This window comes from Calypte anna, chromosome Z (assembly GCF_003957555.1).
Source record: "Calypte anna isolate BGI_N300 chromosome Z, bCalAnn1_v1.p, whole genome shotgun sequence".
NCBI lineage: Eukaryota > Metazoa > Chordata > Aves > Apodiformes > Trochilidae > Calypte > Calypte anna.
Genome location: NC_044274.1, coordinates 29,955,171 through 29,980,833, shown reverse-complemented (window position 1 = coordinate 29,980,833; position 25,663 = coordinate 29,955,171). Strand labels below are relative to the sequence as shown.

Here is a 25,663-nt window from a genome sequence, read left to right as displayed (position 1 = left end):
ACTTGGAAAATAAATTAGAAAGAACAAGCCAGGCAACCCTTTTGTGCTAACCCCTCCTCTTTCATACAACGATGGTGAAAAACAACCCTTCAAAGTAATTTGAACTAGGGGATTTTGCTATAAAGCCCTTTTACACTTTATTTCACGGAAGTTTTGTTGAAAGAGGTGGTCATGATTCCTCCTCCGGCCCTGCACTGTCCAGGACTCTATTCAGCAGAGTCTTCAGATGTTGCCCTACCTACTTCTTGCTTTCTCACTCCTTCCTCAAGGTATCTATATTCTCCTCCACATACACGTATAGTAAGGAAGAAAGATTCACTACTGTTATTTTTTTTATGGTCAAAATAGTATCTATTACAGCAGATGTTACCAGCATGAAACAAAATCTTATCCCTATAACATAGCAAAGCAAAGAAGCTGCATTCTTTTTTCCATTATGGGCACTTCAGTTCTGCTATCACATTACCTGCCAGTATTTGCTTACCCATATTAAATAAACACCTTCAAGTACAAAGACCTATTGCTGGAGGATCTGTTTGGGTGTGAGGAAAGGGAAAGGAAAGAAATGAGATTACAGACTCCTAGAATTGATTTGGTTGGAAAAGCCCTTTAACAACAAGTCCAACTGTTAACCTGGAACACTGCAAATCCACGACTAAACCACATCCCTAAGCACAACATGTACAAGCCTTTTAATTACCTCGAGGAGGATAACACAAACGCTTCCCTGGACAACCTATTTCAGTTCCAAATTTTTCCTAACATCCCATCTAAATTCCCCTGGTGCAACCTGATGTCATTTCCTCTTTTCTGTTGCTTGTAACTTCAGGCAAGTTATTACATACAAGAAAACACATTTGAAAGCAGTAACAGCAATCGTGGTATTGATCAGAGACATACTGTCTCCAAACAATCTAACATTATTTTAGTTACCTGTTTGCAAGCAGGTAAGGAAGGGAAACAAAACATACACAGAAAATACACCCCTTCTTCTTTCCAGGTTTCTGACCTAAACAAAACCTCTATAGCCTGAAAAATAGTTCAAAATAGTTCTTTCAAAACTGAAAGAGTTTTGAGCATGGCATTTCTCATGCCAAAGTAGTTACTAGGCATACAGTACATCTGCTGATAAACTTGAAAGGTCCTGAATAACAAATATAGAGCATAAGGCTTGTGGTTCGTCATTATGAAAAGAATGCTGCCGCTGCAAAGAGTAAGAGTGTCTATAAATTGATATAATCATGAAGACTCAAGTACGTCTCATATTTGTCAAAAGTATTTGTCTCCTTGAAACAGATTACAGGAGTACCCCTGACAGCCAAAGCAACAATCTTTCTGTAACACACATAACAAAGCTGTAAGGAAAATGGCAGCAGCAAACGCAGCAGCTCTTCATATTGAGAAGAACTGTCAAGTTTCTCCAAAACTTCCTTTGTAAACTATGCTGACGAAGACTGCAGAGCAAGTCACGGACAGTGAAGTGATTTAATTACAAGGCTTAGTTCATGATGGATTTTACATTAGATGCTTCGAAGTTCAAGGTTGAAAAAAAAAAAAAAGAAATGCTTTGCTAACATCAGCTATTCTGTTCTCCACTGTCATTTAATATGACCCTTTTCAAAGGTAAACTTAGTTAATCAGAGTTATTTCTCATGGCAAATACTTAATTCCCTAGACCACAAGGTAAATATATACTAGCTATTCAGAAGAATCATCCTGGCTCCAATGTTGTTATGAAGAAATGTGGCAGATCACTACAATTCCCTAACATACCAACCCATGACATTTTCTGACACTGCCAGGATCAGGAAAGCCTATGAATACTGGCTGGTACATGCTTCTCTTCAAATGAGGCTATGCTTGTGTTTTAAATAAAGTGAAGTTTTGGCTGAAGTTTATGCCAGATCTCAGCACTTTGGGGATATGAACCACTAAGTAGCACAGCTTCATTTTCTCTCAAGAACGGCTTTGGGAATGTCCAAGAAACAGGAATTAAAGCAACAAGTTTTGAAAAGATAAAAATAGCCCAAAGTAGCACACTGACATATACTTAAAGAGATCAGTTTGTTTGGTTTTGCTTATTTGTTTGGTTTTGTTTTGTTAGGGTTGGGGTTTTTTTGTTAGGTTTTCTGTTGTTTTGGATTTTTGGTTTCGTTTTTTTTGAGAGAGAGAGAGAAGGAGAGTGATGATGCACTGTTTTCTTTTTTCCTAAGGAGTTTTGCAGCCACTTTTGAAGAAGAGATTTTTTAATAGCCTTGAAGTGTATACAATTGCTAAGTATCTTGATACTGACCTTTACATACTTTTTAATGAGTGTTCTTTCAGCACCCTACAGAACTGACGGCAAACTCCATTATCGCTGAAAAATTTAGCTGTAAAATTCAGTGGAATCTGTTGTATTCAAGAGGGAAAACCAAAATCTTTTCTGCCAACACGTATCTCCTGGTTGTGTTTGGGTTTTGTTGTTTTGTTTTGTTTTGTTTTTTCTGTAAGTTATTTAATACATAACAGTATTTCATTTGTGTAACTGTTTTCAATGAAACATCTGGAGATGAGTCACTAGGATTTTGCTAGAGGGTACAATCAAGTCTGCAAACAGAACTGACTTAAGTGAATCAACTCAAATGAAAAGCAATCAGTAACTGTCAAACATTTGTACAGTGACAATTCAGTTTACCATAGAAAGTTCCCTGATCTGAGTGAAATCCTGTCTCCTCCAATGCCACAAAACTGTTTTTTTTTCTCTTTTGTGTGTGGGTGGGGGACTTCTTTGTTGAATCTGCTGTCAAAGATATTCTGTATATATTTGGAAACAAAAAATAAAACCATACACAAATTCCTTTGCCTGCAATAACAATTTTAAATTGAAAGATTAATATGTAAGATGTATGCATTTAGATAAAAGTTACAGTTGCTCTTTAAACGTGCTTTCCATTATGGTTCCTCTTTCTCAAACAAAGGAAAGAGCTAGTAAAGGGGGTGTCAAGCTCTTTTAAATTTGTAGTTTTGCTTCCGGTAGTAATTTCTCTGAAGAGCACATGGTACAGTTGCTGAATGTAGCACATAAGTACAGCCCTACCCCAGCACAAAACATTTCCCTTACTTTTCCTACTCCTCACAAAAAATAAAGAAAATTTTATCATTTGAGCCTCCAGGTGTCTCCAAATATTTTACAAATACAGAACAAGTCAGCAAAGATGCAAAAGAGAAAAAGCCAGGAAACTAGTAACTCATCTCATCTAGAATCAAGCTCCAGTAAACCTTTCTTGAATAGTTTAAGATTATGTGGTTCCATGGTTCCACCCAGATCCTTTACAGGGCAATGTTACCTGTGTAGCAGAGTCAGCAGACAGGAATGTGCTCCTGACTTCTTGCTGGTCCAGGTCAGCATGTCATCCTGATCGGAGAATATTCAGGACTCCTTGCATCTGCTGCTTTGTTTGCTCTGGATTCTGCTTACTGGCAGCTTGTAGCACTGATGTTACAGACTGCATTTAGGAGGTGAGAAAGTGAAAGAGAAAACAAAAACAGAAAAAAAAATTTATATCTTGCAAGAAAATGGCTACTGCATTTGTGAAAATAGAAAACAGAACCAAAATAACTAAATTTTCCATCTCACCATTCTTCATTACAGTAACTAGACAGATACGATAGTCACAAGTGCCTTCACTGCTAAGGTGTACTTGCTTCCTCAGTGGATTTGATTTCCTCTTTTTCTTGCAGAAAAGGAGAGGCAATGCCTCATGTGCAAGGGCTACCATATAGATCAGATATGACTGCTATCCTGTCATGCAGGATCAGTCACTTCCCAAAATCCATCTTTGTCTGCCACTCAGCCACAGATCACTTGGTTCAATTTATTCATTCATTCTTCAGTCCCTCCCTCCCTCACACGAACACCCCCTCTGCCCCAGACATGCTGCCAGAACATGGCTCGTGATGTACTATCCACATCTGGGTAATTAATGAAGCCTATTGTATTCACATCAGTAGCATTATACAGATTCATTCACAGTGCTGCACATGCAAATAGATAAGATTGGCCTATCTTACAAATGAAGCATTTACCGTAAGCTTATCTAGAAAACATCTGTGACAATAAGCATAAACACAAAAAGCACTTTTTTGAACACAATGCAAATCTTGCAAACCATCCCATAAATATATATGCATTATTTTCACAATAAAGTAGTTCGTCAAACTGCACCTTCTTTAAGGATTTTGTTCATCTACCCTACAAAAATCTATCTCAAGCGAATTTCCTGATGCTGTTTAACTGGTGACAATGAATTGTGGACTGTATCAAACAGTCCTGTGAACTCTCCAGGAAATACTCTATCAAATCAGTGCTTTAGAGTCACATTTTTTAAAAAAGGAAAAAAAAGGGGGAAAAAAAGGGAAAAAAATTTAAAAAAAAGATTTTTACTACTTGTTATGAGAACAAATTTACAGTATTACAAGTAATACCATACAGTAATAAAAGAAATTCCTAAGCCCCAAACAAGATGCCATTAGTGGTACAAAGACAGTGGCAAGTCTTAGGTCATCGATTTATCTATGTAAAAACACAGATAGATTTTACTAGGAAGGTTAAAGTTTATAAAGAAAATATTCCTAGGGAAAACAACAGGCACAAAGATAGTTCTAAATACCGTGCTACTGGTTTAATTTGCTCATCTTCTAATAACGCCACCCTCGGCTTGGAAGCTGCCCTCATTCTTTCCTCCAGCTCCTGGTTGCCAGGGCTGCAGCTGCAGGGCCCATTACTGTGCAGCACGTCTTTGGAGAGGGCACAAAGGGTTTCATTATCTGCTCCTCCAAACATGCACTGCAGTGCAAGAATGGAGCACTTCCCCTGTCTGCCTCCCCAGAAAGCAGGCAGGCAGCACAGCCACGTAGTAGTGACCAAGGCAGCCAGTGACCTCCTTGGTTGCCCCCCACCAGCACAGGTTCCTTCCCTTCGGGCAAGGGTCTTCAGAGATGCTCATTTATAATCCAGCCACCTTTAGTCACGACTTGATGGGAAGTTCACACTGCAGTTAGCCTTAAGAACTAGTGGGATTAGCTTTTTTAAAACCAGTAAGAACAAGTTTTCTAATGTTTCTCAACTTTCCAGAAGAGTTGTGTTGAAAAGTGTCTGTAGGATGAAGACACAAACATAAAAGGACTCAGCAATGAAACTGGCACACCATGGCACCAGAGGGTCTAATGTGCTGCTCATTCATACCGAAGTACCTTCCCAGGATTTAATTTAAACCTTCATTGTTCTTTACAGACAGATTCATTCTATGAATGTGTTTACACATTTGTGCAACTTGTACGGGGGAGAGAGATATGGACAAGGTTTGTTTCCATTCAGATAATTTAGCGAAATATATCAATTTTAAACACAAATTTAAAATATTTTTAAATTGTTGCTTGGCTTTGGTGCCATGTTGCTTGTAAACGTCAGTAGATTATCAGCAATTCCCTGTAAAGTTATTGTTTAACATTTCTAGTTTCAGAGAAGGAAAACAGGCAAAAAGAATTTGTTTTCACTTTGGATGCCTTGTTATCAGGGAAAAAAATACTTTTTAAACTACAGAAAATTATACAGAAGAGAAAGAAATTAACTTTCCATGAGAACCCTGAGTATCAATACATAACTCCTAAAACACTTTCTGAGGCTGTATACGACTAAGTAGTTTACAATGGAAACTAAGATTTATTTCACAAACAGCAACCGAAAGTCATAATTTGTTTTACATTAATAAGGATATGCAGAGAATATATGGGATGCAAGAGCATTTTCAGAGTATCAGACTATTAGGCAGACACAGGTGGGAAGGAAAAAAGGTTTTTTAGGGCTTTTCAAAAGATCAGACTAGTTTTTTACTTAAGGTCCCCAAATCAGCAGTCCTATACTTGAAGGTCTATCTCGTAAGCAACAGTGGAGGAAACACTTGGGATTTATGCCAGCTTTGAGGAAGCCCAGTCTCCACAGGAGGCAATAGGAATTGCAGTGGTTGCTGCTGGTAAGACTACCAGAGCATCCTGGCAAAGTTATGCACTTACCACACTCACAAAGAGTTAGTGGATACAGTCTTCCAGATACAGTCTGAAATTAAAAGAGTAAGACCTGTCCCATGACCTGTCATCTCATACTGGAAGGACAGTAGACCAAAGTATGATATTTTAGCTCTGTGTTCTTGCAGGACATACACAGAGAGTCTCGTGTATTTCCTAGTAAACTTTCAAGTAGCAAATTAAGATCTTCCCTCATGTGTTTTCTCTTGGTATTTATGCTTGGTATTTCAGTCTTACAGCCATGCAAGATTATTTCTGAATGGACACAAAGCCAGACAGAGATCAAGAGCCTTAATTACTGCAAGGGAATTAAATTCTCCAAGCTCATATTTTGAAAAAACAATACATTTACAATTAGATGTTTTACTTCTGTGTAAAGCAATTTAAAAACCTGCTGGGGAAGGGGACAGGCAGGGAATGGTCAGCCATTTTCATAAAGAGGTCCTGAAGATTACAACTGACTTTATTTGAGGATCATGAGTAACAAGATTAATTTTTCTAATCCAGAATTTGTGATGTGTTAACCTATAATTACGGGCTTTCTTCCATGTGAATATCTCAAATATTTAAAGTATGAGTACAACAAGAATAATAATAAAAAAAAATACACATACCATGCTTACTTGTAAAACTTTGCTTTTTATTACTTGATTCCACCTGCTCTTTCACCTAGCCTGATGTTGTAACTCTCTCAGGGTCTCCTGCTGTATAGCTCTGAAACTGGTAGATGGGATGATAGTACAACTGAGATGGTAGAACAACTGGTAGGAAGAACTTCTACTTCCACATTAAAGATATAAATTTGCTGGACCCCAAGAAAAAAACAACGACAACTAGAACACAAGAATAAAATAGCACATGTATTTCTCATCAAACAGCATTAAGGCTAGAAGTATCTACAAGAATAAAGAGGGGAAAGGTCAGAAGCAGCAGAAAAAAAAAAAAAAAAAAAAAAAAAAAAAAAGCAGTCATACTGAAATAACTGCAGTTCTTGAACATGGAATGCAGTGAATATTGCTCTATTTGTCAAGAGAGGGTGAATCTGCTTTTCCTGATCGCACAACAGATAATTCCACTGCATCAAGCAGCTTTGTTGTCATGTATCTAAACACCCAGAGACAAATACAGTGCAGAAGATATTGAAAAGGTAGATGGAGAGCAAAAGAAAGATGTTACAGAAACAAAGGAACAATTGCATTTACACAAGAGAACTCGTTGACAGAATGATTTTCCAGACTGGCTTATCCAAAGGTAATAATGAAATTTTGGCAGTAAATATTGCTCTTCTGTGGAAGCTGTTAACAATGAGGAATTTCTGCAGTCTTTCATGAGTTTGGTTTCCCTATAACACATAAATAACATAATATCATCTGTGTACAAACTAGTACAAACTAGTCTAGGGATCTGCACTCAAAGATCATATGGGGCTATAGAGATTTGTGTCACAGTGTGGCTTTTTATTTACTACTTATGCCACATTAAGAGGCAGAAAACATGCAACACAGCAGCACCTCAGGCTCTTGTAGCATCTCAAATTAGGAGCCTTATATTGGAAACATCTTAAAAGACAACTGGAAAGTTTGGTAGATAGAGTTTCATAAGTACTTAAGTATCCAGCATGCCACATTTTTGAGAAGCAAATGCTACTCAACTACAGATTTGCCTTGCTGTTTTACAACACAAAAAATTTCTCTGGCAGTCCTGCCCCCCCAGTAATTAATTACAACAATTGTCCATGCCTCCACTCTCTCTTCTACATAAGGGAATTAATATATATGTTTAGGAAATAACTACCACCCACACACTCTTCTTTAAAAGAGAGCATTTCACATATCCACCACCATAAAAGCATCCTCCATAACTAAACTGGTGTTAACTTGAAAAGACTACGCTTAAAAAGGGCTAGGCTGGCATTACCATCCTCATTTTTTATTTCGCTCATCTTCACTAAAAAGCAAATAAAAAACCCACTGAAGCCCCTGCAACTCTTTCACCCTCCCCCCCCTCTCCACATCCCCCACTATTTTCCTGCCCCAGTAAAAAGCAGCATTCCTCTTCTGCCTGTCAATGGGATTTAATGAAGCTGAGGCTTGAGGCCATTCTTCCAGTTCTTCAAACTCCTGCACCAATGAATCAATGTGCTCAGGATATGCAAATTCACATGCAGAATCTCTGAATATGATTCATACTTAAAATTGTTGAATTCTGAAGTTGACTAACTTGACCAACAGAATAAATGCTAACAAATACTTAGGATGAAGTCTTAACAAACTAGCCTCAAAAGAATGCCTAGTCATGCATAATCCACTTAGAGGGGCACAGATCTTTTATACAACAGAAATAATGGAAATATTGCCCAGCTTTTCCATCCTCTCAAGTTTAGTCAATAACAGATAAACATTCCTGGTAGGATTAATAACTAGGCATCTAGAAAAAATAGAAGAATTAAAGTTGGATATACATTTTAATACAGAGAAAGACAATTATGAGATGTGCATCTTGAATTGCCTCACTCAAAAGAAAATGTCAACTTCTTGAAAAAATGCTGCAGCTACTAACTCATGCTTAAGGAGGCAGGAGCAGCAAGAAACTACTTAGCTCACTGTGAAAAAGGATATAGGAGAAGGATGTCTCATGGCTAGCTTAATATGATTTAATGACTAATTCAGTCTCTACTGAATACAGGGTACCATTGAAAGGTCTCAGCCAAGCTGCAACAATTCTTGACATGAGTACATGTGCAGAATAGGTGTGTATGAAACTACAGGAAGAAATCTGAATGAAATCTCAATGTCCAAAGCTGAATGTTAGTAAGATTTTCAAGACAGTATTTTGAATCCATGTACCAAAGTCCTGAATAAGTGCTTACTGCAACACATCCTCCAAGGGGCATAGTTTTGGGTGCATTTCCTGCTAAGGGAGTATTCACTAATCTGTACATACTGTTAAAAAGTAAAGCTACAAAATAATTCACTGTATGTCCTTCAGTGTCCTTAGTCCAAAAGAATGTATCAGAATGGAAATAGTATTCTCTATGGCAAAGATGAACCTGTAAGTTAAGTTGGGCCGTTAGCAAAGGTCTTTTCATTCTTTTCCGTTTTGATACTAGATTGTGAATACAGGAGAGAATATTATGTTTTTCCTTCTTTTGAAGAAAATGGATGGTTGACATGGTTATAAGTTCCACCCAGAATTCTAAGAAAAAGATTTAGATGGAGTAACAGAAACTGATCTCTTCTACAAAAGTGAGTTTACTTTTGCATCCAGCCTGCTGTAGAGATCAGATTCTTGGACTTCGTAAAAGCTCTTCTCTGCCTCCAAGCTACCTAACTTAGTACATTTTAAGCCTCCCAAGTGCTTCCATACTTTAGAACAGGATTACTTAATTATTTGATACCTATAGCAATCTGATTTGGCTCTAATCCATGCACATTGCCTGGTAGCTTTTCAGACTGGATAGGCATTGTGGAGGGTAACTACAAATCTGATATTCAGAAGCCAGACAGTAAGCACTGAATAATTTGTGGTAAGGACTATTAACTCTCAGTCTGGGCTCTCCCAGGAAACACAATGCCAGTATTTAAGGAGTTTCAAGACATCTATCCTTAGTGTTCTCACTGCAGACAGCACTTTGTCCTGAGCATTACAGGTCACATGGGCTTGGGGTATTTTCTATGGAAATGTGATTATTCATAGTCATAGAAGACAGAATTACATTATTAGGCTGCTTAAACTTTATGCCTTAGTTACAAATGTGGTTTTCTACATAAAATGACTTTAAAATAAAAATGATTTCATAGTACTGTGTGTGTAAGCAGTATTTGTACAAACAGGCATCTGAAATACAGTAACAGAATTAATTTTTTTTAGCTTGGTTTTTTTTTTTTACACTTCTGTTAATTCAAAAGTATTCTGCAGGATTAGTGTAATGATTAGAGCTCAGCAGCTGCAGGAAGAATTTAAGCTAAACTTAAAAACTTAAGCCCTTCATTAAACAAAATGTTAAAAATCCAACATCTTACGTGATTTTTTTTTCCTTAGACCTTAGAGGTGCATTTACATGACAATTAATTAAGTGAATTAAAACTTCTTTCTCCCTTTGGTCCAAGGTCATGAACCAATTATTCAACTGGAAATTAGAGTAATCCAAAAGTGTGATCAAGCCTAAACACTTCCTCAGAAATTAAACTAAAATGCATAAGAAAGATACTCAAAGAAAGACCATGAACCAAATTTGAAAATCATATACTACAAAAGCAAGGTAAAAGAAGAGATTTATTTTAGATTTTGAAGATATGCAGGCTTCTCTGTGGTAGTATCCAGCCACAAAAACAATACTTGAATAGTTGCCATCATTTTAGGTTAGGACTTCTGTCTGCAAGAGTGTACTTCAGAAATACTACAGAAGCATTTAATACTAGATGTGAATTCAATTTACTGATGTAGAAGCATTTATCTAAAAATCACTACCATTTTGATATTACATCCAGAGTCAGAATTTTTTTCCTCTACTTTCTCCTCTACCCCCCAGTTTTTAAGACCCTTAGTGAATTAAGGAATAAATACTAGAATAGAAAACTTAAGGAAAAAAACTTTTTTTTTTTTTCCGATTGTTCTGAGCTTCCTCTAAGCAAATGGAAAGCATACACTTCAGAGTATCACGAGACCAGATAAGGAGTATATGACCCATGGTGAAGAGCCACAGGACTTCATGCTTCCTCCTTCACATGACTTGAAGTACACCCTCCCACCATGTGTTCAGTCATGCAACAAAAAACTATGTTAAGGAAGATCAAGTCCAGCCACATGATAGCAGGGGGGAAAGCTGTGAGGTTCTGAGTAAGAGAAAGAAAGAATGGTCCCAGACCAATGTTCTGAATCAGTGTCTTACAAACTATCAGTTTTAGCCCCAAAGCATTTAAGATAAGTGAAGGAAAATACTCAGACTTCAAGCACCTTTGGGGTTTTTTTAGCGGAATAGGGCAGATGGTAAGATGTTTATGGAGATATTACCACTTGCATAGTTAGTTATCAGTGAAGCAAGTCAAGAAGACTGTGCTTCCTGAAGTTTGCTACAGGCGCTCCTGCGGCATGTACAGAAAGGGCAGCCAAAAGGCTTGGAACACTTATTTCTTGCATAATGAAATATGTATTTTTGCAATGTAGAGTTCTGTTTGCTCCCTGCCTCACCATGCCCCAGGGAGGATCACCACTGGCTGATGCCAGTGCTCCAGAAGTCCCCACTTGTGATTGCAGTATAGCCCTTATTCTCATCCAGTCAAAATATTTCTCCTCTGTTCCTCTCAGTAACCTCCAAGCAGACATCACCACCTTTCACTCACCCTTATCACTGCTACTTAACACCTTGTCTTCTCCCCTTCTCAACCACCTCCACAGGGTGGGTTTTTTTGGTTTTATGAGGCTGCTAGTTATAAAATTTCTTGTAAAATCACCCACTGGCATTACCATTCCCTTACTCTCTCCCTCCCTCTCCTGGCAAGATTCTCAAGGACAGAGATTTCCCACCCCACACACTGTTCTCATTCTCAAGGAAATGTTTTGGGTTTTTTTCAAAGGTGGGTGTATTAACATCTGGTGATGCTCCTGAGAAATAGCAGCAAGAGGCAGACCAGAGGAGTAACTGCAGGGCCAGCAGAAAAGGCTGAAGCTCCCACTGTGGCATGCCACTTACACTTTTAGTTTCACTTGCTAGTAACAAAACCACCTCCCTGCCATGTACTTCTCCAGGGTGAATTTATGTGGATATTCTTCCTTCCCCACTCTCTCTGGCAGAAAGATTTTACAAGGACTAGTGAAGTCAGAGGTGAAAAAAGCAGGTGTGTTCATAGAAGAAAGTGCACAATAGGAAGCATAAGCCCAAACATGTCTGGTATTGTCAGTCATACTGAAAATACTTCAGTCCTCCAGGGAACATGAAGAAAGGGAGAAAGAAGGAAGGAAAAAGAAAATGCTAGTCATTTGCTGGTGTTTAAATAAAATTCAGCATACTTTGAGTGCTTTTAGGCTTAAGACTTGCTTGACTGTTACTTGAATTGTATATTTTCATTGGTGCTCTGAAGTACAAAGAGTAATGTAAAATAGAAAGATATTTCATAGTAACTGATAAATTAAGTAGTGTTCTACAGGCTTTAGTCTCAATATGGAGAATTGTGCAATATTCCACAAGTTACACTGCTTTCTGAAGAAGCAGCACATCACATGTAACAGACTTTTATGACCATTTCCTAAAGTGCTGTTACTTAACAGAATCTTTCACTGGTTATTTAGATGTTTAGACATTAAAATATGTTACAATAAAAGAAAACATTCAAGTAGAATTTACAAGCTTCTAAAATCAAAGTTGCTATACCAAACTAAACTCCTAAGAAACCAGTAGTTTCAGGGTTTAACTGTTTCATCAGTACTCATGTAATCCACAGAAGTAAACTCTACATAAATATAGAATGATAGAATTTTCAGAGTTGGAAGGGACCTTCAAGATCATCTAGTTCCAACCCCCCTGCCATAGGCAGGAACACCTCCCACTAGATCAGGTTGCTCAAAGCCCTGTCCAGCCTGCCCTTAAAATCTTCCAGGGATGGGGTTTCCACCACCTCTCCGGGCAACCTCTTCCAGTGTCTCACCACCCTCATGGTGAATAACTTCTTTCTAACTTCCAAGCTAAATTTACCTTCCTCTAGTGTGAACCCATTCCCCTAGTCTTATCCCTACCTGACATCCTAAAATGTTTCTCACCAGCTTTCTTATAGTCCCTCTTCAGGTACTGGAAGGCTACAATAAGGTCTCCTTGGAGCCTTCTCCTCTCCATTCTGAACAACCCCAACTCTCTCAGTTTGTCTTCATAGGAGAGGTGCTCCAGCTCTTCTGATCATCCTCATGGCCTTTTCCCGGACACACTCCAGCACGTCCATGTCTTTCTTGTAATAGGGGCTCCAGAACTGGATGCAGTACTCCAGGTGGGGTCTCACAAGAGCACAGTAGAGGGGCAGAATCCCTTCTCTGGACCTCCTGGACATGTTCCTCTTGATGCAGCCAAGGATCTGGTTGGTTTTCTGGGCTGCAAGTGTACACTGATGATGTACATGTTGAACTTCTCATCCAGCACTCCCAAGTCCTTTTCCTCAGGGTTGCTCTCAAGCCAGACACTGCCCAGCCTTTATCAGTGCTTGGGATTGCCTCGACCCAGATTCAGGAACTTGTTGCAATCATATCACTTACTAAAGTTAAATAGGAATTTATCTATCCCAGAATTTTGCTGGAGGCAAATGCAGCTGATTAAAATCATTGACCATTCACCTACATTAACAACATGTTTATCCTAGTTTGCACAACTTTGAAGGAGCTTTACTTAACTACTTTCTAATGCTCATCAAGTACACATGCTTCGATGTGATATTAAATACAGTAAATCACATATTAAATTATAAAGCCAGGAAAGCTATAACACAAGGAATACCAAAGTAGTTTTGAAGAATTAGGTATTGGAGATCTATTTAGAAGATTGACTTTGAACAAAGAAACAGGAATGTGAAACTGACCTAAAGTAACTAGCAAATCCATTGAGAATATACCTTGGTAAGAAAATTAGGGAAGGAAAGCTAGATGAAGTATGCATGGCTGCACATACCATGAATACCAGAGGTCTGTTGGGGCAACAGGACTTCTTAATGCCATCAAAAATATCTTTTTTTAATCAGTTGAAGATGACAAAGTATCTGGGCTTCCTATCAAAATTAGTATAAATTAGATATTAATATTAATAAATTTATTTACTATGAGCCCAAAAGACCTTTGCATATCATAATTCTGTGGGACTTCTTATCAGGGCCTCATTGCCAGGGAAGCACTTGAAATGCTGCTTAGAATTTTCTGCATCAGAAGATGCATATGTTAGTTTGGACAATGCTTTGTGCATTTGAAAAAACACAAACACACATCATCAACAACCACAAACAAACAAAGAAAAAAAACAAACCCAAAAACCAACCAAACAAAAAAGAAACAAAACAAACCACAAAAAACCTCAAAACAAAAAATCCCCTTCAAGACCCCAACTCTCCTCTGCTCTGCTCTCAAGCTCCCTGGTATTTATCTTCCACACTACATGGCAAGACATTTGTTTGCTGACTTTCACTGGAGTTTGTCATATTTCAGCCTTTCTTTGGTCACAGAGATAGAGTTTTGTGTGTGTGGCAGTGTGTTTCTCAGACTGACATAAACCAGTTTTAAAAAGTAAAATTATTTTTTTTTTAACCTCTAACACTGTAGTTTTCTGAAAAGACTTAAAAAACGTATGGACCTGAGAGAAAGAGCTGAGGCAAATGAAAGAGGTACAATAGATTATAAATAAAGAAAAATGGCAAATCCAGAGAAGAAAGCTGGGGAGGAAAAGTGAGAAGAAACAAACTTGTCTGGCCAGTGTTTTATGTCAGAGACAGAAAGCTTTGATCACCTTTTTTGTTAGAATAGAAATCTGGATGGTAAAAAAAAGAAAGACTTCACAACAGTGGATTACTAACAGGAATAAGTATTGGGAATTGGCTATAACTACCTATGTCAAAATAATTTTTGATGATTGAATAGCCCTGAGAGTGACAAAAGGAGACTATGGAAACAATGAGATTTGAGTACCCTCCCTTTGGCCGAGTCAGACAGCAGCTTTTTAGTATTTGGGTTTTTTCTTTAGTTGCTTCAGAATAATGAAGAGAAGACAAAAAGTAATCTTGAATTGACAGAACCACAAGCTTTACAGTCTGTATAAATGGTGTAGACTTACAATGAAAGCTGTCCTTTATATATAAATGTTTTAAGTCAGCCACAGATGAGAACTGGACCAGTAGCTGTCACAGCTATTTAGAGTACCAGATGAATGAAGCGTGTAGTACAAACCTACATCTTAATGGACAATATAATTCACAAATCTACTTCTATAAATTGTAGACTTAAGGCCTGAAAGGCTCTTAGATGAACTTGCACAGCATGCCAGTCAGCAGAGCGGGAAGAATGGCTGCTTGCAGGTACTGCCAAAGCACCTACTAATCAAGCTGTAGCCACTTTCTATGAAGCCTGGACAGCTTATTGAAGACCTGTCCACATCCTTCATTCATTCATGACGGATGTCAGTTTTAAGTAGCAGTTGTCTAAATGTTAGTATTTGCATGATAATTTGAAGCTTTATGCTTGACTGAAACCTTGTTTTCAGGCCTAACACTTCCTATATCTCCAAACAGTAATTAAATCAGTGATTTAACCAGTTACAAGAAATCACTGATGCTGCAATATTAGCAGGCAATTTCATCATTATCCTGACATTATCTGTTCAGATGCTTTCTTACTTAGTCCATCACAGATTAAAAGTCATATTAACCCTTTTAAGGCTAATACCAAGTTCAGTATAAAACCTGCACGTGATAAGAAAGATGACAGAGTACAAATGATATATTACATAAGGATTACCTTAAAAAGGTAAAACTTACTATTAGTACAGTGCTTCCACTGAAGATATACACTCTTTTTGAGACCCTAAATGCCAAAGAAGTCTATAATAATAAGCACCAGTGCTTACTATGACAGACTGCATAAAACAAGTGAATAGCATTGTTAGAATAAAATACACCAAGTGACGTGAGTGTACACATGGACTGCTCAGACCTGCAGCTGACACTAATTTCAGGTCAGTCTGCATATTCATGTCACACCAGGTAAATATTCCCCTCTGCCTCTGCATGAGGAGCTCTCAGGAGCCTCCCCTGACTCATCTGATTTCTGATGCAGAGAGAACATAACGTCTCCATAATCCTCATGGTGGTTTTGCTATAGGGTTTAGCTATGCAATGAGAGTGAAAAATCCCATTGTCTCAGGCCATCTAACACAAAAGTAATATAAATATAAATATAAAAGTAATATAAATTAGTCTATATTTTGAACCAGTATCAATGCCTCTGAATTCTCAATAAAAGTGAGCCAGTATTTTTAAACTAGGAAGTTACTGTAACTCCTTAAACTATAGCAATACAATAATAGGGAAAATAAGTCATCCTTCATCCAAGTCTCCCACTTTTTTCAGTTTATTTAGACTACAGTTGTTGTGAGCCAAGAAACGTCAGGTTTAACTTATGTCGCCCATATAAAGCAACAGACAGGCTTCCTATAAATTCCTAGAAATTTGTAACTTTATGTGCTATCAGCACTGACTGAACAAGGATAATTATTAAGAACCAGTTTCAGCACTCCAGACAAAGTTCCTCTTAATATTTTTTCATTTTATTTAAACTAGCAACATTACTGAACTAATTGTGTAGCTAAAGCAGCAACAGCATGTACAAAAGCATTCAGACAGCCTTACTCAAAACAAAAAAACTTAAACAATCACAATGTCTTGATAGAAATTACCAAAACATGAGCTATCAGTAGTAAGTGTCCTTGGTACATAGCTCCAGTTGTAAAACAACAATTTTCAAGCCTACCCATAAGTTCTTAGAGAGACAAAGATATTTTGAAGTTTCTTTGCTAGATTACAAGATTCTTGTGTGCCACCTCCCAAACAGAAAGACAACTTGGTGATTACCTACATGTCTGATTTATTTCAGTGCATTAGTTTCAGAATCATGAAAAAATATAATACCTAACTATAAAGAGTTTTAGCTGCATCACATTACTTTGTTTTTAATTAAGCAAAGAACCTATCTACATCAAAGAATAAGCAGTGCTAGCATATATAATATTAACAGATTCTGTTTATACAGATTCTGACTTCAGAACACACATATATTAACAATATATGCTGCTGGGATTTTGGAACAATACAGTAGTTGAAATTCCCTGAGCAGCTTGAAAAGATGGAAACAATTTAAGATACTTGAAAAGAGACAGAAAGCCACAAATTGTTTGGTAAAACTGTCTTTTCAGATTACAGAGTAACACTGGCAAAAACATCTTAATATGACCTCAAACAGTAGAAACAAAACAATAAAGCTTTCACTTCATGCTTTCTGTCCCTGGAAGAAAGGAAACTAAGTTTAGAAACAGTATACCTTCAGTATAAAAAGAATATGCTAGAATTGCTCATTATCTTGGTCAACATTTGAATAGCTATCTGTGAAAGTGTCCCTTTCAGAACAACACATTTTCTTTAAAAGAATTCTTAATTTATTAACTATTTCACTAAACTGCACACTTGCTTGGACTATAACAAGTCTATGTTTCTTGTGAGTATCCCACAAGGGGGATCACTCAGTGCAGTTTCCTTTTATTTATTGTAATTTTCAACAGCAATTTGAGAAAACACCACCATCACCTTAAGAAATGAAAAAATTGTCTTACTGTGAATACATACATGCATGTAGGCCACTGAACTGACAGCAAAGGCAATAATTATTGATTCTTCGTGCCCCAGCAAAACTAGATTAAAAAAACAAATCCACCCCAACCTCTGATGTATGTGTTGTCCTACACATGGAATCACAGAATCACAGAATTGTGGGAACAGACCTCAAAAATCACCTAGTTCCAACCCCGTGTGCCACGGGCTGGGATATCTCCCACCAGAACAGGTTACTCAAAGTGCTATCCAACCTGGCCTTGAACACTTCCAGAGAACACATCCACAGCTTCCCTAGGCAACCTGTTAGTGTCTCACCATTCAAACACTAAAGAAGTTCTTCCTAATACCTAATCTGAATATACCTTCTATTTGAAACCATTCCTCCTCATCCTATTACTACATGCCACCATAAAATGCCCCTCCCCAACTTGCCTGTAGGCCCCCTTAAGGTGCTGAAAGCTGCTCTAAAGTCTCCCTGGAACCTTCTCTTCTCCAGGATGAACAACCTCAACTCTCTCAGATTGTTGTCATAGGAGAGGTACTCCAGATCTCTGGTCATCTCCATGGCCAACCTCTGGACTTGCTCCCACAGCTCCATGTCCTTCTTATACTGGAGACTGCAGAACTGGACACAGTACTCCAGGTGGGGACTCACGAGAGTGGAGTAGAGGAGAATCACCCTCTTTGACCTGCTGGCCATGCTTCTTTTGATGCAGCCCAGGGCTCAGCTGGCTTTCTGGGCTGCCAGCACATATTGCTGGCTCATGCTGAACTTTTCATCAACCAACACCTCCAAGTCCTTCTCCTCCCAGCTGTTCTCAATCCATTTTCTGCCCAGTGCGTATTTGTGCTTGAGATCTCCCCAGCCCGTGTACAGAAGCTTTATAATATCTCATATTTTAGCTTGTAAACACCTTGGGACTACAAATAATGCAAGTATGACTCTAATGAAGAAATACAAGAGACTTCACTGTTATCACTACCTGCAGACAATGTCAAATACTAGCTTCCAAATGCACTTCTGCAGAGATCCATTTGTCTTTCTTCACAGACACAATTATAAAGGATTTAGGAGCTCAATTGTTTGACCACTGATTTCACCATAGCCAGTGCTTAACTTGAAACGCTTAAAAGTCAAAGACATCCCTAGCCACTCCTACTTACTTCCCAGAAAAAGCCTGTTGTAAAGTGGAAGCACCATTTAACAATCATGCACGGGTAAAAACAGGCATCAGTGCAGAGATTTACAGGCTCTTTAGAGCTCTTTCAGGAAGCTTGGCAATTGTTAACCATGGGGAATGGTCCACATAAAGGAACTGCATTAGTCAACCACATATTTCACAATGTAGTGGCTGTACTGACATACCTTCAAATTCACCTCAGTACAGTCTTAGGTCACATTAACATTTTTCAAGAGCATTGAAACGCTTTAGCCATACAAAACTGTGCAGCAAAAAGCAAATTACAATTCTGTCAAATAACAGATTTATCATTCATAGTAAATCACTATCTCAGCACTGGAATAAAAGCACTTGACTATGCAGCAAACCCTGGCTGAACTAGTGACATGATCAGTGACATGTCCCCACTGTGAACAGATATACTAAGCATTTGTATGAGATGAATTTTTGATAGGATGACAAAAAAAGAAAAATTAGAGTCTTCCATTCGCTCCACAAATTATTCCCTTATTATATGCAAAGAGTGCATGAAATGCTGAAATTAAAGCAATTATTTGAACACCACTTCCTGCTCTCTGCTCTTAAAAAATTATGAAGTACCTAAAACATGTAACTCGAAAGTTTTCTTTCAGTGTACTGTAGATTGACTATATGAATGTATCACCACCAAATAAAAAAAGAAGTGGACTCCACATACACATACTTTTGGCTGGAAAAAAGTTTATTTTATCTCAAAATATGTCTATACAGTGCAGGTGAACATGACTACTGAACTCCAAACTACTTTCTTACATCACTTTTTATTTCTTTATATTATTTCAAGGCAGAACAAAACTTAGTTTATTAGTTTTATTAATTTATTAGAAAACAACTTCAGCACAAAAAATCAGGGCAAGGTACATTCACTTGAAGAGTTAAGAGAGGCAATAAGCTGGTGATGAAAAATTGTTTTCAGGAAGCTTTAGAAGAGTAGGTTTAATTCCTTAGCCCTAGAAAGATAAGCCTGCATTTTATAACAGAAAAGGCAGTAAGTTTAAGACAGAAACCAGTATCTTTTTTCTATGAGGATGGTAAGATTCTGACTGGTGACAACAACAGACTTGCTATCTTGTGGAAAGGCAGCTTTCCTAAGAAAACATTTCTGAAGTCTGTGTAATTACTGATAAAGTTCAAGGCAGGTACAGTCAGAAAATATGTTCAGATGTACAGTAATTCATAAAAAAAGCACAAGACAGCAGTAAATGCAGCCTGTAATAATTTACTTGGTTCATGCATTGTTTTGACCTTGTAGTATGATTAGTAGTACAAATCTTAGTCTATCTTACAAATATAATAATAAATACAAATCTTAATCTATCTTAGCCTAACTCTTAGAGATACAATATTTTACTGGGTGCTAAAGTGCAACCATAAGTACTGCAAAAGTTTCACTGTGAAAAAGTGTTGAATCAGAGTGGTCATCACAATGTGTAATCTCGCAGCAGTAGGCACCCCTTACTGTTTAGGTGAAAGTTTCTTTACTATGCTAAAGATTAATTGCAATTTCTCCTCCAGTACCTCTCCTCCAATGCAGATGCAATGGTTTACAAACTTCTGCCACAGTTCATGTATGAGAGCATTCAAACTCTTCCCTGTGAAGGACCCAGCTGACAGTTTTCTAGAAAACACAGTATCAGATCAAGTGCTCAGGTAAATGCAGCCTGAAAAACCTCAGACATTACTAGACATGTGCCTATACCAACAATATGGATCCGTATTTCAACAGCAATTAAAAAAAAGACATCCACTGAATATAATCCTAAGACATCCATTTCAGTTGTTTGTTCAATATATCCTAACCATAGCTTTGAAGCAAGCAGCTCCTAGCTCTTCAGGAAGCTTACCAGTCAGTAGTTTGATTTCTCCTTTGTACCACTCCAATGCACTGCTGCACATTCAGAGAAAAGACATCAGTTGCCCCTCTGACAACGCATGAAAATTATTACCCATCTGATTGGACAGAAAGCTAACTAAACCAGAGGGGTAAGTTGATATGGTTTAGACATGTTTTCAGGAAGAAGCCTGCAAAACCTGCTGATGATCACATTAACAACTTATGTCTTCCTCCTTACATCTCCCTCCTAAACTCTTCTATTAATGTGACCCTGACAAGGAAGATGGAAGAGTGACACCCTCCCTTAACAGTGCCTTCCTTACAGACAAGAAGGTTCCTCTTTCTCTTGGAGTTGAGAAGAGATCAAGAGAAACCTCTGTTCCTCTTGGGACAAAAATTATATTAGGACTGGTAGTTTCGTATTGCACATCAAGTGCTAACCACACACAAAACACTGAACCAGGAAGAGACCAAAGGGGTGCTCAGGCAGTGACCCAGCGATGCATCAGGCACCAAGAACAAGCAGTCCAGTGTAGGACACTCACCAGATTAACTTTCCTACGCTCTCTCTGTTCATAACAGTGAACTTTCTCACTGCTAAACTAGCTCATTAATCTGCTCTCTACGTGAAACCTCCCACTTCAACATGTTTAGTGCAGCTTTTTGATTGCTCTCTTAACCACTTTCATTTGTTTCAGGTTGCTTGTTTCTTGAATTTGCCATTACTTCTTGACATTACCACTGGGCATGCAATAAAACAGGAAATACTAATTATACAAGGCACACTCGACTCATCAAAATATTCTGACACTTTTAAGTGGCTGTCAATACTGAAAAGCAACTCTTCAGATTTACTGACTTAAAAAAAAAAAAAATCAAAAAAATCTAATTCACCCATGTCAGGATCAGCATCCTTCAGAGAAGCATTCCTTCCCCAGCCCCCTTTATTTTTCCTCTCAGGGTTAGATACAGGAAGGAACATCATGTTCCTGCTTTTCTCATGCAACTCTATCTAGTGTATTCAAAAATTTGCTCTTGAAAAAAAAAAAACAAACACAAATATGTATTTGTGCAGCTGTCATAATGTACACTTAGCTTCAGCATTTCTAACACAACAGTAATTCAGCAAGATATCTATAATATTAAAAAAATCCTTCACATTGACCCTGCTAAGTATGCTTTGAGCACTGATAAAATTGCACTACAAGACAGACATATTTTTACCAGCTACATTTGCAGAGCAAACAGCAGCCAATTCCCTACAATCCTTCAGCATATGGAAGAAGGATACCTTAAGTAAAAAGTCAGAGAAAAGTTAACACTGTCGCAACAGTCTCCTTTCTTTTAAAACACAGTTATTTGCTTTACAGGCCTATTTTATATTATTATAAGCACAATATTAAACAGATATGGTAGTTGCTAGCAACTACATTTTATTGAATACAAGACAGCAAGGTACAGCAAAGCTCTATGAAAGGCCACATTAGCCTTCAACCATTTTCTCTATCTGAGCATAAAGAGAGGCATACAGCAAGAAACAGATAGCCAGAGGTAAGGCACTGACTAAAGATAACTGGGCCATCCCACCACATGTTTATGTACTGGGACAGTCTTCAGTATTAGCTGGAACGCTATCTAGTAAAAACATGTGTTGCAGTAATGAATTTGCTGCTGAAGTGCTAATCAGTTCTGGGACTCAGGTGGTGAAGTGGAATCAAGAGTTGCAACTAAGCTGCTGACAGCTTATTTGAATGGTCAAAGTGTGGTTTAAAAGTGATACTGAGTCATACTTCAATTTTCCACAAGTACTTAGGGACACTGAACTGAAGCCAGTGAGTTTCCATTTGCACATCTGGGTTCCACATCAAGAAAAAAGCAAGAAAGCTTGTCTTAACTGAAAACTGTCTTAATGCTATTCTTAATAGTTGGAAAAAAAATCTTGAACTCCAGGCAACTGCACCTCTTTCATACACCACAGAATGAAACCTATTTTTCTTGTAATTCACGTGTCAACAGTGTAAAGCAAGAGACATTAGTGTTTTCATAACAGTTGTAATTCTAGCAGGAAACCGTAACTAAAGAGGCAAAAAAATAAATCCCTTCACATGCCACCTTTAGAAGGTCAAAAGGTCTGGCACAAATATCCAAAAGATTTGTGCAAGTTAGCTCTAAAGGCCTGCTCAAGTTACCAGGTGTTACACACTCCTTCTTAGTCAACAATGAATTACAGCAGCAACTGCTGATTAATATAATTTCATCACCACAAACTTCACTACGACTCATAAGGTCAGAGCAATTTTTGTTATTTCTGGTTATATGACAATATAAGTAAATTGTCAATTTGGGGTTTTGGGTTTTTTGTTTTGTTTTTTTTTTTTGACCCAGAACAGCTATACAGCTACACAACTTTGGTCTAGATATACAAAAACTTCACCAGGAAGTTTCTTGAAAGGGAAGAGTACCAACCTTCCTTCAAACCAGAAGAAAGTGAGTAGGATGTATTACCAACTAACAAAATAATTCTAATGTATCCAGACAGCTATACACAGATTTTAGTTTCTCATCCAAGCTACTGGGAGAAATTAAATTTAATATTGCAGTGATGCAACTATTTACACAAAATTGTATTTAGGTAGATACTAAAATGTATACAGTTAATTACCACACTGCTCATTTGAGAAATGCTTGCTTTAGTTTACAAATGGTTGTAATCACTTGCTTGATGACTTTCTGTATTTTCGTCTACAATAGTCCCTTTCACCCTCCAAAAACATAATAATATAGAAACTTAGTATTTTAATACATCTTTCAAAATTGCATCTATATTTCACCAACACCTTTCAGAAACTTTTTTATAACTTTGCTGAGCTATTAATAATTAGATTACCTAAGCAAATTAATAGACTAAACATTCTTTATAAGCAAACAAAGTGCACCAAGTAAGTTCAATTACTTCAGCTAGCTATAAGAAAACATACTAGTATTTCATACACATTGATTTAAGCTTAATGGTGACTGTAAGCCCTTGAAGAGTACATTAGACCCATCACCAAGAAAATACCTAAAAAAAGAGCTTAACGCAAAGCCTTCCCCAAGGCTTTACAGATTCTTTTTACTTTCCTATTTTTTAACCAGTTATCACAGTCCGGGAAGGATATATTTGCAATATGCATAGGACAACTCTGCTTAGGGTTTCACTTGAATTGCTCCTGAAGGTTTTGTCTCACGAATGTGAAATAATCATTCATCCATCCAAGTTCAAACGCAAAATCCTAAGACTCACGGTTTAGTGTATAACCAACTTCAGAGTTAAATGCCACAGGACCTTACGTCCTCTAGACACGTGGAAGTAAAATAAATAATTTCGGTAAGAGCATAAGGTTACACATGCTGAATAACTGCCTGAAAACCAAACTCTAAACCCAGAAGTCAAGCACTGCGTTTCAAACAACAGCTTTAAATACGACTTCACCTCCCGGGATGCACATCAGTCGTAGAGGCTATACCCCAGCCCAGAGCGGCCTCCTGGCCCTCACACCGCTGTGCCGAGCTCCCCACGGTGCTCAGTGACACGGGTGGCCGCGGCCCGGGGCGGAGGGAGCCGCGTGACATCCCCAGCACCGCACAGCGCCCGGTGCCCAGCGCAGAACGGGCTCGGGCCGCGATGCTCCGCGCTTCCAGCCGCCCGCCCGCCCGCCCAGCCGCCCCCAACCTGCTCACAGCAACATCTGCCCTCCCTCCACACGGTCTGCCGAGGGAACAACAAAACAAACCAACAAACACAAGCACCTCACTTCTTGCCTTCTAATCGGCAACTTCCTTTTTGCCCGAATGTCACACGGATTACCACCGAGCATCAGTCGCCGCACTCGCGACGCTGCCCGGCCCCGTTCCCTTGCCCTGCTACCCCCTCACCGCCCCACCCCAACCCGCTGCGGCTCCTGCCGCCCCGGGCACACCGCTGAGCCCCTGCCAGCCGCGGGCTTGGCGGTGCAGGGAAAGCCGGCGGTATCTCAGGTGGCGGCAGCAGAGGGGCAGCCACCCCGCCTCGCCCGGCAGCACTCGGAGTCCCTGCGCTCGGCCGGGGAAGGGAGCAGCCACAGCGCAGCCCGGCCCAGCCCGGCGGCAGGACCTACCCCGGTACCTACTCCGGTACCTACCCCTTGGTCGCGCCGCAGAAGAGAGGCGGCGAGAGCGGAGACACCTCGGACCTTTGCCCTCGCCACTCACCGCTGACCACGGTGGCGCCCGCTCCTTTGTTTGCCCGCCGCGCCCCGGTACCTCAGTCTCCGGCTGCCGGGCGCTCCGCGCCCTCTCCCTGCGGTGCTGGGGCTGTGAAGAACGCCGAGAGGATCCGCGCAGGAGGCCGCTACCGCGCGGCCGTTACATGCAGCGGGCGCGCCCGCCGCAGGCCCCTCCTGCGTTCCCGGCCGGCGCCAGTGAGCCTGATTGGGAGGTTCTGAGAAGGAGCGGGGGGTGAAGATGGCGACCTTGGTGGCGCGGGGAATGGATCTTCAGGACCACCAACTCCACGCCGCCGGCGGGGCTGAGCACACCGAGGAGGGGAGGGGACAAAAGCGGCCTGGCAGCGGCGAGGACGGCTGCCAGGGTCTGTCAGCCCTATCCATACACTGGGCTCCTCCTCCCACGCCGCGCTTTCAAACCATCGTCAGGGGGTCGGCGCGGCAGCGCCCCTGCCCGCCCACTTCGGCCCCGCCCGGACGGACGGGGCGGAGTCGCCGTGGGTCTTATTCGGAGACCCAGTGGGGTGTAGGGTCCGGGACCTCAAGAGAAGGTTCACAGAGGAATGATCTGTCTGTCTGTAGGCGGGCGGGGCAGCCACAGCTCCAGACTCACCCGAAGCTGGCGAGGTTATCTTCCCTTCTGAGGTGCTTTTCCTGCCTTCGGTCCGTGAGGAGACAGCAAGCCCAGGGGCAGTGAGCACAAGGGCCTGACTGCAGGGACAGCTGAAGAGCAGCTGTCCAAAATTTTGCACTGGAGGCATAAAAGAGGTGTGGAAAGCAGGTCGCAAAAGTTGTGTGGTTAGGGTTGGACCTCCAGGAAAAGAGAGGAGCACTGGATTCTGCCCCCCAGTTGTTGAGAGCAGCAAACCTCTGCTGCACAATGGTGAACCTCCCCATGCTATGGTCCCCTCAGCAGTTTCTGCAGTCCATGACAGCAACTGAACCTCACCTTGC

At 39.6% G+C, this 25,663-nt stretch overlaps 1 protein-coding gene across 6 annotated transcripts in view; it reads right to left on the bottom strand.

Annotated features, from left to right (window-relative positions):
- Nucleotides 1-25,136, bottom strand: part of CDC42SE2 (CDC42 small effector 2) — a 62,192-nt gene extending 37,056 nt beyond the window's left edge. For 2 of the 6 annotated variants that reach the window (XM_030467834.1, XM_030467836.1), the window contains exons 1-2: nucleotides 24,626-25,136; nucleotides 3,330-3,488 (exon numbers count right to left, since the gene is read on the bottom strand). The gene's annotated coding sequence lies outside the window, so the exon portion shown is untranslated. The remainder of the gene's footprint in view (nucleotides 1-3,329; nucleotides 3,489-24,625) is intronic. The other 4 variants (XM_030467835.1, XM_030467837.1, XM_030467838.1 and 1 more) reach the window with 4 other exon arrangements.
- Nucleotides 25,137-25,663: the final 527 nt, after the last annotated feature.